At 54.9% G+C, this 16,033-nt stretch overlaps 4 non-coding genes across 4 annotated transcripts; all 4 read right to left on the bottom strand.

Annotated features, from left to right (window-relative positions):
• Positions 1-1,280: 1,280 nt before the first annotated feature.
• LOC138558792 (5S ribosomal RNA) lies at positions 1,281-1,399 on the bottom strand. The gene has a single exon (XR_011298911.1). It is a non-coding gene; the product is annotated as a 5S ribosomal RNA (ribosomal RNA).
• A 2,144-nt stretch (positions 1,400-3,543) lies between these two features.
• On the bottom strand, positions 3,544-3,662 carry LOC138558781 (5S ribosomal RNA). Its single transcript, XR_011298900.1, has one exon. It is a non-coding gene; the product is annotated as a 5S ribosomal RNA (ribosomal RNA).
• A 2,794-nt stretch (positions 3,663-6,456) lies between these two features.
• On the bottom strand, positions 6,457-6,575 carry LOC138558769 (5S ribosomal RNA). Its single transcript, XR_011298889.1, has one exon. It is a non-coding gene; the product is annotated as a 5S ribosomal RNA (ribosomal RNA).
• A 2,144-nt stretch (positions 6,576-8,719) lies between these two features.
• On the bottom strand, positions 8,720-8,838 carry LOC138558758 (5S ribosomal RNA). The gene has a single exon (XR_011298878.1). It is a non-coding gene; the product is annotated as a 5S ribosomal RNA (ribosomal RNA).
• Between the last annotated feature and the right edge of the window lie 7,195 nt (positions 8,839-16,033).

Below are 16,033 nucleotides of genomic sequence, written 5' to 3'. Positions count from 1 at the left end.
TTTTGCAAAGAAGATGCCTGTAAATGTAACTCACGCCACACTAGCACTCACCCAGGCGTCGGTTCCTTACAAAAATAGAAAGCACCTCTAAAAAAAGAAGAAATAAACACACACACAATTTTCCTGCTGCGGTCTCCTCGACTCTTTGGAAGGCAGAGGGCGATGTTGGTTGAAGCCCTTACCTTCTCTGGCTGGCGGCCTACAAGACCAGGAAAGAAGCAGGCCCAGTAACAGCAGCTGAGGCCCCCAGCCCAGCCACGCCTAGGCAGGCATCAGCGGAAGGCTGACTCTCTACCCCAGTGCTGCTCCAAGTTGGTTTGGCAAAAGTTTGCAAAGAAGCTGCCCGTAAATTCACCTCAAGCCACACTAGCACTCACCCAGGCGTCAGTTCCTTACAAAAATAGAAAGAATCTCTAAAAAAGAAGAAATAAACACACACACAATTTTCCTGCTTCTATCCCCTCGACTCCTTGGAAGGCGGAGGGCAACCTTCGCCGCTGGTGGCCTTCACATGCAGGAAAGAAGCACACCCAGGAACAGCAGCTGAGGCTCCCAGCCCAGGCAGGCTTCAGCTGAAGGCCGACTTGGGAAGCACTGAGGCCAGACCCTGGGCTCCTGGGTCCCTCGGTTGAAGGCTCGAGGCCAGACCCCTTGGCTCCTGTGTCCCTTGGCTGAAGGCTCGACCAGTGCTCGACCAGGCTCGATCAGGCGAGATATTAGGTAGCATGGGGCCCAGCTGGGACTTCTAGGAAGCTTAGGGTGACGGCCGCTTCTGCCCCATCATCCAGAGGCCTGGCTATGGAGAGGCATGATGTGGCCTCCCTCCCTTCCTGCCTCTTGTAGGCACTTCTCCCCCGTGAGCACTTCCCGCTCCAAGTGTCCCCTTGTCTCCCAGGGTGCACTCTTCCTCTAGAGCCCACATATGCAGATGAGGCCCATCCACTTGCCTCCCCTAGCTGTAGGGGGCCTTGCGCGTCCACTGGAGAGAAAACGGGGAGACGCTGGAGGTGCTTTGCCAGGGACACGAGTGGCCCTTTCTGGCTGCATCCACCCACCCGAGGCGGCGAGCTGCTGCCCTGGCTTCAGTCTCCTGCTGCTCCAAGTTAGTTTGGCGACAACGTGTCCGCCTCTGACGGGGCTCTGCATTGGAGCGAGGGCTGCTGTCTGCCCCTGTGCCTTTTTCACGCGCCGTGTTTGTTAAAATTAAAAGCGGAATGGAGGAAAAATGTAGTTCAAGACGGGGAAGACGAACGCCGCCTATCGGGCACAGAGTAGCAAAATGCCTACAGCACCTGGTATTCCCAGGCGGTCTCCCATCCAAGTACTAACCAGGCCCGACCCTGCTTAGCTTCCGAGATCGGACGAGATCGGGCGCATTCAGGGTGGTATGGCCGTAGGCGAAGAGTGCGCCGATTCCGAGCCTCTTGTGCTGTGTCGGCTCCTCCGACGTCCACTGCCCTCTTGCAAGGCTGAACGCTGTCCTCTGCAGTGTGCTTCTGCCCTTCTTTTTGCCTCAAGCTCAGGAGCCACAGCTGCCAGCTTGGAAAAGCAACGAGCGGCTCCATGCACCCACTTTTGAAATACCCACTTGCCTACTCATGTTTGCAAAGAAAGTGTCTGTAAATTCAGGCCAAGCCACACTTGCACTCACTCACCCAAGCATCCGTTCCTTACAAAACTTTAAAAAAAAACTCGGAAAGAAAGATGGAAATAAACACACACACAATTTTCCTGCTGGGGTCTCCTCGACTCTTTGGAAGGCAGAGGGCGATGTTGGTTGAGGCCTTACCTTCTCGGGCTGGCGGCCTACAAGTCCAGGAAAGAAGCAGGCCCAGTAACAGCAGCTGAGGCCCCCAGCCCAGCCCAGCCCAGGCAGGCATCAGCTTAAGGCTGACTCTCTACCCCACTGCTGCCCCAAATTGGTTTGGCAAAAGTTTGCAAAGAAGATGCCTGTAAATTTAACTCACGCCACACTAGCACTCACCCAGGCGTCGGTTCCTTACAAAAATAGAAAGCACCTCTAAAAAAGAAGAAATAAACACACACACAATTTTCCTGCTGGGGTCTCCTCGACTCTTTGAAAGGCAGAGGGCGATGTTGGTTGAGGCCCTTACCTTCTCCGGCTGGTGGCCTACAAGTCCAGGAAAGAAGCATGCCCAGTAACAGCAGCTGAGGCCCCCAGACCAGCCCAGCCCAGCCCAGGCAGCCATCAGCTGAAGGCTGACTCTCTACCCCAGTGCTGGTCCAAGTTGGTTTGGCAAAAGTTTGCAAAGAAGATGCCTGTAAATGTAACTCACGCCACACTAGCACTCACCCAGGCGTCGGTTCCTTACAAAAATAGAAAGCACCTCTAAAAAAAGAAGAAATAAACACACACACAATTTTCCTGCTGCGGTCTCCTCGACTCTTTGGAAGGCAGAGGGCGATGTTGGTTGAAGCCCTTACCTTCTCTGGCTGGCGGCCTACAAGACCAGGAAAGAAGCAGGCCCAGTAACAGCAGCTGAGGCCCCCAGCCCAGCCACGCCTAGGCAGGCATCAGCGGAAGGCTGACTCTCTACCCCAGTGCTGCTCCAAGTTGGTTTGGCAAAAGTTTGCAAAGAAGCTGCCCGTAAATTCACCTCAAGCCACACTAGCACTCACCCAGGCGTCAGTTCCTTACAAAAATAGAAAGAATCTCTAAAAAAGAAGAAATAAACACACACACAATTTTCCTGCTTCTATCCCCTCGACTCCTTGGAAGGCGGAGGGCAACCTTCGCCGCTGGTGGCCTTCACATGCAGGAAAGAAGCACACCCAGGAACAGCAGCTGAGGCTCCCAGCCCAGGCAGGCTTCAGCTGAAGGCCGACTTGGGAAGCACTGAGGCCAGACCCTGGGCTCCTGGGTCCCTCGGTTGAAGGCTCGAGGCCAGACCCCTTGGCTCCTGTGTCCCTTGGCTGAAGGCTCGACCAGTGCTCGACCAGGCTCGATCAGGCGAGATATTAGGTAGCATGGGGCCCAGCTGGGACTTCTAGGAAGCTTAGGGTGACGGCCGCTTCTGCCCCATCATCCAGAGGCCTGGCTATGGAGAGGCATGATGTGGCCTCCCTCCCTTCCTGCCTCTTGTAGGCACTTCTCCCCCGTGAGCACTTCCCGCTCCAAGTGTCCCCTTGTCTCCCAGGGTGCACTCTTCCTCTAGAGCCCACATATGCAGATGAGGCCCATCCACTTGCCTCCCCTAGCTGTAGGGGGCCTTGCGCGTCCACTGGAGAGAAAACGGGGAGACGCTGGAGGTGCTTTGCCAGGGACACGAGTGGCCCTTTCTGGCTGCATCCACCCACCCGAGGCGGCGAGCTGCTGCCCTGGCTTCAGTCTCCTGCTGCTCCAAGTTAGTTTGGCGACAACGTGTCCGCCTCTGACGGGGCTCTGCATTGGAGCGAGGGCTGCTGTCTGCCCCTGTGCCTTTTTCACGCGCCGTGTTTGTTAAAATTAAAAGCGGAATGGAGGAAAAATGTAGTTCAAGACGGGGAAGACGAACGCCGCCTATCGGGCACAGAGTAGCAAAATGCCTACAGCACCTGGTATTCCCAGGCGGTCTCCCATCCAAGTACTAACCAGGCCCGACCCTGCTTAGCTTCCGAGATCGGACGAGATCGGGCGCATTCAGGGTGGTATGGCCGTAGGCGAAGAGTGCGCCGATTCCGAGCCTCTTGTGCTGTGTCGGCTCCTCCGACGTCCACTGCCCTCTTGCAAGGCTGAACGCTGTCCTCTGCAGTGTGCTTCTGCCCTTCTTTTTGCCTCAAGCTCAGGAGCCACAGCTGCCAGCTTGGAAAAGCAACGAGCGGCTCCATGCACCCACTTTTGAAATACCCACTTGCCTACTCATGTTTGCAAAGAAAGTGTCTGTAAATTCAGGCCAAGCCACACTTGCACTCACTCACCCAAGCATCCGTTCCTTACAAAACTTTAAAAAAAAACTCGGAAAGAAAGATGGAAATAAACACACACACAATTTTCCTGCTGGGGTCTCCTCGACTCTTTGGAAGGCAGAGGGCGATGTTGGTTGAGGCCTTACCTTCTCGGGCTGGCGGCCTACAAGTCCAGGAAAGAAGCAGGCCCAGTAACAGCAGCTGAGGCCCCCAGCCCAGCCCAGCCCAGGCAGGCATCAGCTTAAGGCTGACTCTCTACCCCACTGCTGCCCCAAATTGGTTTGGCAAAAGTTTGCAAAGAAGATGCCTGTAAATTTAACTCACGCCACACTAGCACTCACCCAGGCGTCGGTTCCTTACAAAAATAGAAAGCACCTCTAAAAAAGAAGAAATAAACACACACACAATTTTCCTGCTGGGGTCTCCTCGACTCTTTGAAAGGCAGAGGGCGATGTTGGTTGAGGCCCTTACCTTCTCCGGCTGGTGGCCTACAAGTCTAGGAAAGAAGCATGCCCAGTAACAGCAGCTGAGGCCCCCAGACCAGCCCAGCCCAGCCCAGGCAGCCATCAGCTGAAGGCTGACTCTCTACCCCAGTGCTGGTCCAAGTTGGTTTGGCAAAAGTTTGCAAAGAAGATGCCTGTAAATGTAACTCACGCCACACTAGCACTCACCCAGGCGTCGGTTCCTTACAAAAATAGAAAGCACCTCTAAAAAAAGAAGAAATAAACACACACACAATTTTCCTGCTGCGGTCTCCTCGACTCTTTGGAAGGCAGAGGGCGATGTTGGTTGAAGCCCTTACCTTCTCTGGCTGGCGGCCTACAAGACCAGGAAAGAAGCAGGCCCAGTAACAGCAGCTGAGGCCCCCAGCCCAGCCACGCCTAGGCAGGCATCAGCGGAAGGCTGACTCTCTACCCCAGTGCTGCTCCAAGTTGGTTTGGCAAAAGTTTGCAAAGAAGCTGCCCGTAAATTCACCTCAAGCCACACTAGCACTCACCCAGTCGTCAGTTCCTTACAAAAATAGAAAGAATCTCTAAAAAAGAAGAAATAAACACACACACAATTTTCCTGCTTCTATTCCCTCGACTCTTTGGAAGGCAGAGGGCGATGTTGGTTGAGGCCTTACCTTCTCGGGCTGGCGGCCTACAAGTCCAGGAAAGAAGCAGGCCCAGTAACAGCAGCTGAGGCCCCCAGCCCAGCCCAGCCCAGGCAGCCATCAGCTGAAGGCTGACTCTCTACCCCAGTGCTGGTCCAAGTTGGTTTGGCAAAATTTTGCAAAGAAGATGCCTGTAAATGTAACTCACGCCACACTAGCACTCACCCAGGCGTCGGTTCCTTACAAAAATAGAAAGCACCTCTAAAAAAAGAAGAAATAAACACACACACAATTTTCCTGCTGCGGTCTCCTCGACTCTTTGGAAGGCAGAGGGCGATGTTGGTTGAAGCCCTTACCTTCTCTGGCTGGCGGCCTACAAGACCAGGAAAGAAGCAGGCCCAGTAACAGCAGCTGAGGCCCCCAGCCCAGCCACGCCTAGGCAGGCATCAGCGGAAGGCTGACTCTCTACCCCAGTGCTGCTCCAAGTTGGTTTGGCAAAAGTTTGCAAAGAAGCTGCCCGTAAATTCACCTCAAGCCACACTAGCACTCACCCAGGCGTCAGTTCCTTACAAAAATAGAAAGAATCTCTAAAAAAGAAGAAATAAACACACACACAATTTTCCTGCTTCTATCCCCTCGACTCCTTGGAAGGCGGAGGGCAACCTTCGCCGCTGGTGGCCTTCACATGCAGGAAAGAAGCACACCCAGGAACAGCAGCTGAGGCTCCCAGCCCAGGCAGGCTTCAGCTGAAGGCCGACTTGGGAAGCACTGAGGCCAGACCCTGGGCTCCTGGGTCCCTCGGTTGAAGGCTCGAGGCCAGACCCCTTGGCTCCTGTGTCCCTTGGCTGAAGGCTCGACCAGTGCTCGACCAGGCTCGATCAGGCGAGATATTAGGTAGCATGGGGCCCAGCTGGGACTTCTAGGAAGCTTAGGGTGACGGCCGCTTCTGCCCCATCATCCAGAGGCCTGGCTATGGAGAGGCATGATGTGGCCTCCCTCCCTTCCTGCCTCTTGTAGGCACTTCTCCCCCGTGAGCACTTCCCGCTCCAAGTGTCCCCTTGTCTCCCAGGGTGCACTCTTCCTCTAGAGCCCACATATGCAGATGAGGCCCATCCACTTGCCTCCCCTAGCTGTAGGGGGCCTTGCGCGTCCACTGGAGAGAAAACGGGGAGACGCTGGAGGTGCTTTGCCAGGGACACGAGTGGCCCTTTCTGGCTGCATCCACCCACCCGAGGCGGCGAGCTGCTGCCCTGGCTTCAGTCTCCTGCTGCTCCAAGTTAGTTTGGCGACAACGTGTCCGCCTCTGACGGGGCTCTGCATTGGAGCGAGGGCTGCTGTCTGCCCCTGTGCCTTTTTCACGCGCCGTGTTTGTTAAAATTAAAAGCGGAATGGAGGAAAAATGTAGTTCAAGACGGGGAAGACGAACGCCGCCTATCGGGCACAGAGTAGCAAAATGCCTACAGCACCTGGTATTCCCAGGCGGTCTCCCATCCAAGTACTAACCAGGCCCGACCCTGCTTAGCTTCCGAGATCGGACGAGATCGGGCGCATTCAGGGTGGTATGGCCGTAGGCGAAGAGTGCGCCGATTCCGAGCCTCTTGTGCTGTGTCGGCTCCTCCGACGTCCACTGCCCTCTTGCAAGGCTGAACGCTGTCCTCTGCAGTGTGCTTCTGCCCTTCTTTTTGCCTCAAGCTCAGGAGCCACAGCTGCCAGCTTGGAAAAGCAACGAGCGGCTCCATGCACCCACTTTTGAAATACCCACTTGCCTACTCATGTTTGCAAAGAAAGTGTCTGTAAATTCAGGCCAAGCCACACTTGCACTCACTCACCCAAGCATCCGTTCCTTACAAAACTTTAAAAAAAAACTCGGAAAGAAAGATGGAAATAAACACACACACAATTTTCCTGCTGGGGTCTCCTCGACTCTTTGGAAGGCAGAGGGCGATGTTGGTTGAGGCCTTACCTTCTCGGGCTGGCGGCCTACAAGTCCAGGAAAGAAGCAGGCCCAGTAACAGCAGCTGAGGCCCCCAGCCCAGCCCAGCCCAGGCAGGCATCAGCTTAAGGCTGACTCTCTACCCCACTGCTGCCCCAAATTGGTTTGGCAAAAGTTTGCAAAGAAGATGCCTGTAAATTTAACTCACGCCACACTAGCACTCACCCAGGCGTCGGTTCCTTACAAAAATAGAAAGCACCTCTAAAAAAGAAGAAATAAACACACACACAATTTTCCTGCTGGGGTCTCCTCGACTCTTTGAAAGGCAGAGGGCGATGTTGGTTGAGGCCCTTACCTTCTCCGGCTGGTGGCCTACAAGTCCAGGAAAGAAGCATGCCCAGTAACAGCAGCTGAGGCCCCCAGACCAGCCCAGCCCAGCCCAGGCAGCCATCAGCTGAAGGCTGACTCTCTACCCCAGTGCTGGTCCAAGTTGGTTTGGCAAAAGTTTGCAAAGAAGATGCCTGTAAATGTAACTCACGCCACACTAGCACTCACCCAGGCGTCGGTTCCTTACAAAAATAGAAAGCACCTCTAAAAAAAGAAGAAATAAACACACACACAATTTTCCTGCTGCGGTCTCCTCGACTCTTTGGAAGGCAGAGGGCGATGTTGGTTGAAGCCCTTACCTTCTCTGGCTGGCGGCCTACAAGACCAGGAAAGAAGCAGGCCCAGTAACAGCAGCTGAGGCCCCCAGCCCAGCCACGCCTAGGCAGGCATCAGCGGAAGGCTGACTCTCTACCCCAGTGCTGCTCCAAGTTGGTTTGGCAAAAGTTTGCAAAGAAGCTGCCCGTAAATTCACCTCAAGCCACACTAGCACTCACCCAGGCGTCAGTTCCTTACAAAAATAGAAAGAATCTCTAAAAAAGAAGAAATAAACACACACACAATTTTCCTGCTTCTATCCCCTCGACTCCTTGGAAGGCGGAGGGCAACCTTCGCCGCTGGTGGCCTTCACATGCAGGAAAGAAGCACACCCAGGAACAGCAGCTGAGGCTCCCAGCCCAGGCAGGCTTCAGCTGAAGGCCGACTTGGGAAGCACTGAGGCCAGACCCTGGGCTCCTGGGTCCCTCGGTTGAAGGCTCGAGGCCAGACCCCTTGGCTCCTGTGTCCCTTGGCTGAAGGCTCGACCAGTGCTCGACCAGGCTCGATCAGGCGAGATATTAGGTAGCATGGGGCCCAGCTGGGACTTCTAGGAAGCTTAGGGTGACGGCCGCTTCTGCCCCATCATCCAGAGGCCTGGCTATGGAGAGGCATGATGTGGCCTCCCTCCCTTCCTGCCTCTTGTAGGCACTTCTCCCCCGTGAGCACTTCCCGCTCCAAGTGTCCCCTTGTCTCCCAGGGTGCACTCTTCCTCTAGAGCCCACATATGCAGATGAGGCCCATCCACTTGCCTCCCCTAGCTGTAGGGGGCCTTGCGCGTCCACTGGAGAGAAAACGGGGAGACGCTGGAGGTGCTTTGCCAGGGACACGAGTGGCCCTTTCTGGCTGCATCCACCCACCCGAGGCGGCGAGCTGCTGCCCTGGCTTCAGTCTCCTGCTGCTCCAAGTTAGTTTGGCGACAACGTGTCCGCCTCTGACGGGGCTCTGCATTGGAGCGAGGGCTGCTGTCTGCCCCTGTGCCTTTTTCACGCGCCGTGTTTGTTAAAATTAAAAGCGGAATGGAGGAAAAATGTAGTTCAAGACGGGGAAGACGAACGCCGCCTATCGGGCACAGAGTAGCAAAATGCCTACAGCACCTGGTATTCCCAGGCGGTCTCCCATCCAAGTACTAACCAGGCCCGACCCTGCTTAGCTTCCGAGATCGGACGAGATCGGGCGCATTCAGGGTGGTATGGCCGTAGGCGAAGAGTGCGCCGATTCCGAGCCTCTTGTGCTGTGTCGGCTCCTCCGACGTCCACTGCCCTCTTGCAAGGCTGAACGCTGTCCTCTGCAGTGTGCTTCTGCCCTTCTTTTTGCCTCAAGCTCAGGAGCCACAGCTGCCAGCTTGGAAAAGCAACGAGCGGCTCCATGCACCCACTTTTGAAATACCCACTTGCCTACTCATGTTTGCAAAGAAAGTGTCTGTAAATTCAGGCCAAGCCACACTTGCACTCACTCACCCAAGCATCCGTTCCTTACAAAACTTTAAAAAAAAACTCGGAAAGAAAGATGGAAATAAACACACACACAATTTTCCTGCTGGGGTCTCCTCGACTCTTTGGAAGGCAGAGGGCGATGTTGGTTGAGGCCTTACCTTCTCGGGCTGGCGGCCTACAAGTCCAGGAAAGAAGCAGGCCCAGTAACAGCAGCTGAGGCCCCCAGCCCAGCCCAGCCCAGGCAGGCATCAGCTTAAGGCTGACTCTCTACCCCACTGCTGCCCCAAATTGGTTTGGCAAAAGTTTGCAAAGAAGATGCCTGTAAATTTAACTCACGCCACACTAGCACTCACCCAGGCGTCGGTTCCTTACAAAAATAGAAAGCACCTCTAAAAAAGAAGAAATAAACACACACACAATTTTCCTGCTGGGGTCTCCTCGACTCTTTGAAAGGCAGAGGGCGATGTTGGTTGAGGCCCTTACCTTCTCCGGCTGGTGGCCTACAAGTCTAGGAAAGAAGCATGCCCAGTAACAGCAGCTGAGGCCCCCAGACCAGCCCAGCCCAGCCCAGGCAGCCATCAGCTGAAGGCTGACTCTCTACCCCAGTGCTGGTCCAAGTTGGTTTGGCAAAAGTTTGCAAAGAAGATGCCTGTAAATGTAACTCACGCCACACTAGCACTCACCCAGGCGTCGGTTCCTTACAAAAATAGAAAGCACCTCTAAAAAAAGAAGAAATAAACACACACACAATTTTCCTGCTGCGGTCTCCTCGACTCTTTGGAAGGCAGAGGGCGATGTTGGTTGAAGCCCTTACCTTCTCTGGCTGGCGGCCTACAAGACCAGGAAAGAAGCAGGCCCAGTAACAGCAGCTGAGGCCCCCAGCCCAGCCACGCCTAGGCAGGCATCAGCGGAAGGCTGACTCTCTACCCCAGTGCTGCTCCAAGTTGGTTTGGCAAAAGTTTGCAAAGAAGCTGCCCGTAAATTCACCTCAAGCCACACTAGCACTCACCCAGTCGTCAGTTCCTTACAAAAATAGAAAGAATCTCTAAAAAAGAAGAAATAAACACACACACAATTTTCCTGCTTCTATCCCCTCGACTCCTTGGAAGGCGGAGGGCAACCTTCGCCGCTGGTGGCCTTCACATGCAGGAAAGAAGCACACCCAGGAACAGCAGCTGAGGCTCCCAGCCCAGGCAGGCTTCAGCTGAAGGCCGACTTGGGAAGCACTGAGGCCAGACCCTGGGCTCCTGGGTCCCTCGGTTGAAGGCTCGAGGCCAGACCCCTTGGCTCCTGTGTCCCTTGGCTGAAGGCTCGACCAGTGCTCGACCAGGCTCGATCAGGCGAGATATTAGGTAGCATGGGGCCCAGCTGGGACTTCTAGGAAGCTTAGGGTGACGGCCGCTTCTGCCCCATCATCCAGAGGCCTGGCTATGGAGAGGCATGATGTGGCCTCCCTCCCTTCCTGCCTCTTGTAGGCACTTCTCCCCCGTGAGCACTTCCCGCTCCAAGTGTCCCCTTGTCTCCCAGGGTGCACTCTTCCTCTAGAGCCCACATATGCAGATGAGGCCCATCCACTTGCCTCCCCTAGCTGTAGGGGGCCTTGCGCGTCCACTGGAGAGAAAACGGGGAGACGCTGGAGGTGCTTTGCCAGGGACACGAGTGGCCCTTTCTGGCTGCATCCACCCACCCGAGGCGGCAAGCTGCTGCCCTGGCTTCAGTCTCCTGCTGCTGCTGCTCCAAGTTAGTTTGGCGACAACGTGTCCGCCTCTGACGGGGCTCTGCATTGGAGCGAGGGCTGCTGTCTGCCCCAGTGCCTTTTTCACGCGCCGTGTTTGTTAAAATTAAAAGCGGAATGGAGGAAAAATGTAGTTCAAGACGGAGAAGACGAACGCCGCCTATCGGGCACAGAGTAGCAAAATGCCTACAGCACCTGGTATTCCCAGGCGGTCTCCCATCCAAGTACTAACCAGGCCAGGCGAAGAGTGCGCCGATTCCGAGCCTCTTGTGCTGTGTCGGCTCCTCCGACGTCCACTGCCCTCTTGCAAGGCTGAACGCTGTCCTCTGCAGTGTGCTTCTGCCCTTCTTTTTGCCTCAAGCTCAGGAGCCACAGCTGCCAGCTTGGAAAAGCAACGAGCAGCTCCATGCACCCACTTTTGAAATACCCACTTGCCTACTCATGTTTGCAAAGAAAGTGTCTGTAAATTCAGGCCAAGCCACACTTGCACTCACTCACCCAAGCATCCGTTCCTTACAAAACTTTAAAAAAAAACTCGGAAAGAAAGATGGAAATAAACACACACACAATTTTCCTGCTGGGGGCTCCTCGACGCTTTGGAAGGCAGAGGGTGATGTTGGTTGAGGCCCTTACCATATCGGGCTGGTGGCCTACACGTCCAGGAAAGAAGCAGGCCCAGTAACAGCAGCTGAGGCCCCCAGCCCAGCCCAGCCCAGGCAGGCATCAGCAGAAGGCTTAGCGTGGGCACTCAGCGCCTTGCCTTCCCCCCCCCTTTATCCGTCCTTTCTTACCCCCCCCCCCTCTATTCCTAATCAGTCATACCATGCAAGCAGTAGAAAATTGACACGACACCAGTTTGTGTGGAAAGTTAACATGCCTCAGCAGCTTTATTTGCATAAAGTCTTGGAGTTATCTTACAGGCAATCCGTAATTCACCGTCACCGATACACTATTTCGAGTGCGGCTACCTAGGGCTTCCCCCTCCCCCTCCCCCCCCCCCTGATCGTCCTCGTCCGGTGGACGCCTCGGATCGAGCCCGGCCCTGACTATCCACCTCTCTCTACCCCGGCCGTTGTTTGCAGTGAATTTTTTGGTGTGCCCACCATTTCCCCCCGTGCCCATGTCTAGGTCTTGTTGCGGGTGCCCGACCCCCCGCACACTTGCCCCGTTTCCTGCTCGGACTCTAGCTAAAACCGGCAGCCACGCGGTGCCTCGCTAACATCAGGTTCCTATACCGGCACCGTACTAGTGCCCTTACAATTTCCTATACCGGCACCATACTAGTGCCCTTACAATTTCCTATACCGGCACCACCACAAGTGCCCTTACATTTTTCTATACCGGCACCACCACAAGTGCCCTTACAATTTATGTACGTATCCGTATTTGGGCCGGCACCGCCCTCCGATGCCGGCCCCCACTTTCTGCCTGCCTAGTTGGCCGTCGCTTGCGACGTCCATCTAACCTTTTCTTGCCAAACTCTGCTCAGCCCCCCCTACGCCTTCGCGTTGTTCCGGTTATTGGCATCCTAGTCTTACCCCCGTTATGCCAAAACCCCCCCCCCCCAGGTCTCCCTGCTGTGTCCCCGAGCCCCCCAGAAACATCGCAATTCCCTCTCACTCAAGGGGCCCCCCCCTCCAACTGCAGCCTTAGCAGGTGTCCTCCCCCCCTTGGCTGGTGTCATATCTCTTCCAGATTCCCTGTCCCTCGTACTGTCTTCCTTTCCCAACTGTCTCCCCCATTCCCCCGGTCCCCTATGCTGCGCCCCCCCAGGCCCCCTCTTTCCTGTCCTTGCTGGCCCTCCTTGTCCGGACTCCCCCCGCCCCCGATGCTCCTACCTTTCTTCCTCCCTCCTCGAGCTCCTCCCTCTTGCCCCTCCCCCTCCGTGACGACTTACCCCTGCTGTAAATTTTTGTCCCGGTAGCATACCCCCCCGTATTCTCCTCTTGTTCCCCTCCAACCAGCTTCACTTGCTGCCCTCTTTTTAGTTTGTTGTTCGTTCCCTCCCCCCCCCCGCAATTTGGGTCTTGGAATTGCCTCCCAAGTCCCCTACATCCCTCCCCTTTTTTCCCAGGGCCTCCCCCAAGCCTATTGCTCTTGGGGCGCCGTGCATCTAAACTCTTGGCTGCTCGTTCCCCTGTGGGTCTGCTAGCAGTGCTTTGTTTCAGGGATTGGCCTGTGATTCCTCCAAGACTCTCTGCTGGCTGCCGGCGGCAGAGAGTTCCCCCACACCCAGCTTGCTTCCACAGGGCACTCCCTGATTTTTTATTTTTTTTTTTTTTTTTTTTTTTTTTTTTATTTTTTTAGGGCAATTAAAGTCATGACGCGGGCTTAGAACTTGCATGTAAGGGGGGTGTCTGGAATGATGGAGAGGGGGACAGGAGACCTCCCATCCTCACAGCACTCCTGGAGTGGGTGCTTTCAGACTTAAAGGAGAGAGTTAATTGCCTGTAACATTGAAGCTGCACTAGAACAGTCTTATTAGAATGCGTAAAGAAGTTGGATGCCCCCACACCAATAAGTGTGCCCCTCCCCCACCATCGCTGAAGTTAGCGCCTCAAATGTAGTCTTGAGGTTGTGGAGAGCTGTGGGTTGCAAGGCCCTTCAGAAGACCATAGTCTGTGCAAACATATACTTGAAAAGAGCATCACATTACATGCAAATAATGACTAGAATTGGGTTCATATTCAATTGCTAGCAGAGCTGACTGGTATAAAAACATTGCAAAATTATGCAGAGGATTGTGCTGAGGCGCAGAGATGACTGCTATGTCAGCGACTATGTGACAGACAGCTGGAGCAAAGGTTTCCTGGGAATTCTTACTATAGTCTATCAACCCATAGGGCAACTCTCTACAGTTGTGGGCTCTGCTGTAACTTACTATTATAATGTACAGGATTCATAAAGTGCAAACCCATCTGCGAACCAAAGAATAGCGCCCCCTAGAGGACACACCCGCGGGTTACACTGACGGCGGGAGACGTTCAGAAGTAGTTCAGAGAGGCTGGTAGGGTGCCGCGAGTTCTCCCCTTTGTTCTAGCAGCTCCCGCCTTGTCCTAATCACCATCCACCCACGCCGGATCTGGTAAGTATTGGGGGGTAGGCGAACGGGTCTGCTCGCCGACCGCCGCGTCAGCTTGAGCGGGCCCTATTTAGGGAGGAAGGAATAGATTTCGCCGTCACGTTTTACTTAGTTAATATGCATTGCAAGCAATGTTTTTCCATGTCTTCACTTTATGCTCAGCAGATGGTCGCCGCGCCACACAACAGCTGATTATTTGTTTTTGGCATTAGAGCAGCCTCCAGTGGCTCAAGTGGTAAGTGCTTGGTCTTGGAGCGCCGAGGACCCCAGTTCCAATCCCCCGTCTGCTATCTCCAGGGACTTTTTTTTTTTTTTTATATAATTATTCCTCGTGGCCGTTGGTAACACGTAGTCCTGAACGGCGCATTTGGCTTCTGCACGGGGGGGTATTCTCAGCTGACCACCCTCCTTTACTCCCCTCGCACATTGATACGCCCCCCCATCCCTGTTGCATGGCACCCCTCTAGTATCCCGTCATGTTTCGTTTTAGTAACCTCGTGGCCGGTGTTGGCGTATTTGAGGGCTGTGTGGCGAGTGGGAGTAATTGAGTCATTGGTTGTTCTGAGCGGTTGGGGGGCTGTTTTAGAATGGACCATTCTATGTGGAAGGGGGTGTGTTACCAGCTGGGCCTGGCGGAGACTCTGCAGCCTCCTGGGAGGCAGAGGGGCTGCCGGGGGTTGTAGTCTTGAAAGGCGAACTCTGGGAATTGTAGGTCCGTCTTCACCACGCGTTCGACGGGAGGGGACAGGTACTGTGTGAACCCACCCCTCTCGTCCCCACCTCTATCTAGGACCCCATGCAGAGTGAGAAGTGCGCCGAATTACCTGCCTCGAGCATCGATGAGGCCATGGCGCTCCCTGACGCACAGAAAGCCTTCGCGATGGCCCCAATGTAAACAGACAAGCCGTACAACGGGCTTAAAACAAAACATTACTTTGTGGCACCCGAGGCACAGTGGCCATCATATAAACCAAAATTTTCGGCGCGCCATACGAAAAGGCGCATGCCCACGAGACTCCGCACCTTGCAATCGAACCCCGGTCTCCCGCATTACCAGTCCAAGCCCTTAACGCTTGCGCCACTGGCGGCTGCGCTAAACAAACGTAAAATTCACTCTAAATAAAGCAGCTTTCGTTAAAGCTGCTTTATTTAGTTTTTCCATGCTGTAAACATATCACGCCATAACAATGCCGTCGTGGTAACAGCCCATTTCTTGAACAAACGAGGCACGGGGCCCTGATCGTCACGGCGGCCCCAATTAAAACGAAAAACACACCATCGCTTTTAAAATTGCTTCGTCGACACCCGAGGCACGGCGGCCCCGGTACCAGTTAACCACAAAGTCAGGGTGCCCAACGTGAACCCACGAACCCCCCGCCCACCCAAGCCAGCCAAGCCAGCCAAGCCAGCAGATTTGCTGCCCGCGCCACCGCGATCGGTACCGCCGCACTCGGCGGCCCCAAAGCACACAAGTAACACGGCAGACAGCCCCAGTTCTGCTCCTCCCCACCACACAATCCACAAGGTGGTCGGGAGCAGAAGATTCGGCACTTGTTGTAGTGCAGGCTGCTTCCACTGCACAACCCCTTTTTGAAGCCTGCATACAGCCACTGCTGATGCTGACGTACAATTAAAAGAAAAGGAGATTGATCCCGTAAAATATTGTATTCCTCGGGTCCGCTCCAGCTGGCGCGGCGGCCAGCGAGCAGACCCTTCTCCCTCCCCCCCCCATACTTACCAAATCCACCGTCTTATAATCCTCCCTGGGCGGGATTCGGACGGTGCCCTCGCTCACTACCCAACAGTACCTGCGCACTAGCGTTGAGGCCACCGCACAATCCCCATCCGAACTTCTGCGTTATGAGGGCCTGCGCCACACCACCCCGAGAACTCTTTCCCCCCACTATCGCCCCCCATGAACCCGTCCACACGAGACCCGCACAACCGGCCCGACGTTCGAGCGCTTACCTGCAATCCACCATGTGGCGACAAACGATCTCCGGGCAGCAACTTTCGCCAGCGACTCCCGAACTCCTCACTCTTCCACTGGAACCGCGAACTCCTCGCTCCTCCACCCGAACCGCGGGAAACCCAGACACCAAACAGCCGCTCGAACACAGAGAATAGAGCGAGCTAACGAAGAACG

This window comes from Ambystoma mexicanum, unplaced genomic scaffold (genome assembly GCF_040938575.1).
Source record: "Ambystoma mexicanum isolate Mex_15411 unplaced genomic scaffold, UKY_AmexF1_1 Mex_scaf34, whole genome shotgun sequence".
Classification (NCBI taxonomy): Eukaryota; Metazoa; Chordata; class Amphibia; order Caudata; family Ambystomatidae; genus Ambystoma; species Ambystoma mexicanum.
The sequence above is the reverse complement of the archived record's forward strand: the minus strand, read 5'-3'. Positions and strand labels throughout refer to the sequence as shown.